This window comes from Primulina huaijiensis, unplaced genomic scaffold (assembly GCF_012295235.1).
Source record: "Primulina huaijiensis isolate GDHJ02 unplaced genomic scaffold, ASM1229523v2 scaffold31617, whole genome shotgun sequence".
Classification (NCBI taxonomy): Eukaryota; Viridiplantae; Streptophyta; class Magnoliopsida; order Lamiales; family Gesneriaceae; genus Primulina; species Primulina huaijiensis.
Genome location: NW_027357428.1, coordinates 1 through 1,901, shown reverse-complemented (window position 1 = coordinate 1,901; position 1,901 = coordinate 1). Strand labels below are relative to the sequence as shown.

The 1,901-nt window shown below is 35.0% G+C and overlaps 1 long non-coding RNA gene across 2 annotated transcripts; it reads right to left on the bottom strand.

Annotated features, from left to right (window-relative positions):
* Window positions 1-221: 221 nt before the first annotated feature.
* LOC140967950 (uncharacterized) lies at window positions 222-1,791 on the bottom strand. 2 transcript variants are annotated; one of them, XR_012173669.1, is made up of 4 exons: window positions 1,216-1,791; window positions 929-1,137; window positions 697-795; window positions 222-609 (listed from the first exon to the last, which is right to left on the bottom strand). It is a non-coding gene; the product is annotated as an uncharacterized lncRNA (long non-coding RNA). The 2 variants fall into 2 exon arrangements; XR_012173668.1 differs by having other exon boundaries at window positions 222-795; window positions 1,216-1,780.
* Window positions 1,792-1,901: the final 110 nt, after the last annotated feature.

Below are 1,901 nucleotides of genomic sequence, written 5' to 3'. Positions count from 1 at the left end.
CACTCATAAAGAAAGTTTGCTTCACTAAAGCAGCCCTTGTTTGTTGTCTCCGGGGATAAAAGAACGTGAACACGGCGAAACACCAACCTCAAAAAAGTAGATCCACCTCATGTACTGATTTGTGCACTAAATGAAAATTATTGTGGACAAGACACTCTAAAGAAAAAACAGTTCTTATGATAATTATTTCTAGTGAACTGTATGTTTCTTTCATTTGGCCATGTTTAAATTCCTATTTTCTTGTATAACTCAATCGCAAAGTACCTTCGCAATCATATTGGTTTCCTGATAACAGATTGTCATATTCTGTTTCATCATTATTGCTTAAAAGTAAATTAGAAAATATTTTTGAAAAAACCAAGATAAATCATATTTTACAAGAAAAAATCCATGTAAGCTAGGGGTATAAGGTAATTAGACAACAAGAAGTACCAGAAAATGCTGATCCATTAGCTTACACAACCGCTCAGAAGTCTAGAAACACAAATAATCATAAATCAAAATATGGCAGAAAATTAATATTTGGGAAAAAATACCATAGCGACTGGTTTCAGTTATCATGGTCAAGATTGTTTTGTTAGAATTGCCTTGAAGTATATATATGAAAACCTAACAAATAAATGAAAATATATGAATCACTATTTTTATCTATTTCAGTAAGGCCCGAGAAACATAGAAAATGACTGTAATTCTTACCGCTCCGCTTTCGTTGCCAACAGCTAAGGTCAAGGTGATAGAAGAAAAGTCCAGTGCTGATATTACTGAACTTGCACCAGAAACTTGAATTCCTTCTAGCTGCTAGTAAAATGTGTTGTTGTTGTTAACAAGTATAATACTGTAAACTTGATCAATGAACTTTCTATCAATATATCAATACATAATGATCATAGATGCTGAACCAATACCATTAAGAAAGCATTGCGCTAACCTTCAATCGTAAAACAGAAACAAGTAACAGAACTGGAGAAGTGGCATCCCATGTTCGAATAGATTCATCTTGATATCCTCCTATATACATCTTCTGAAGCTTATTTGCAGCAGTAGACAGATGACAAGGAAACGCCACCAGTCAGAGACCACCGCGAATCCCTCCCGGTCAACATGTCATCCTCTTGTAGCTTGGCAGGGGAAAACTGTCTAATGGAACAAATAAATGGTCATTTAAACGAAATGAAGAAATAAATTGAATGTACAGCATATGATGGATTTCAGTACCTCTGAAAGTTCACAGAAGAAACTCCTATCTCTACCCATCAAATAAAGCTTTCCCACGGTCATATGTGGTTCCACAGTGGGTATTGCTGAATGATACTGAAATGCATAGACTGAATGATTATGTCCTGTCCCAGGCTTGAAGATAGACAAAGAAGCAAAATCGTAGAAATGCGGTTGTCCTGGATTGGTCAATATAAATAATGAAGTTGAGCTATAGTTGTCAGGTTCATGAGCCTTTGGTGTTATAATTACATCAGCAAATGATCCATGGGGCGTAAGGTCAGCACGCTCCACACACTTCAGTTGTACTAACCCAGCAGACCATTCAATATTGAGGATATGCATTAACAAGAAAGTTTCATAAAAAAGACATTATATGACTGCGAAGCTTCAAAACTCAACAAGTAAACACCGAGATATTAATAATAAATTTCACCCATATAAAAATAAGTTTCTGGCTTTAAGTTGAAGTCAAAACCAGTGTGAGATTATTTTTGAGAAACACTGGCAAACATCTCTATTAGAACCAGTATGAGCTGTGCCGTTATTTTCTTGAACCTCTTCAATTATGTGAGATATTTCATAATCTAAAACAGAACATTGAAAATCTAAAACATGGTGACAATGACTATCCAGTTTAATTTGTGCTTGTTCAGTGCATGTTAAATGCTAGAAAGTACACACAT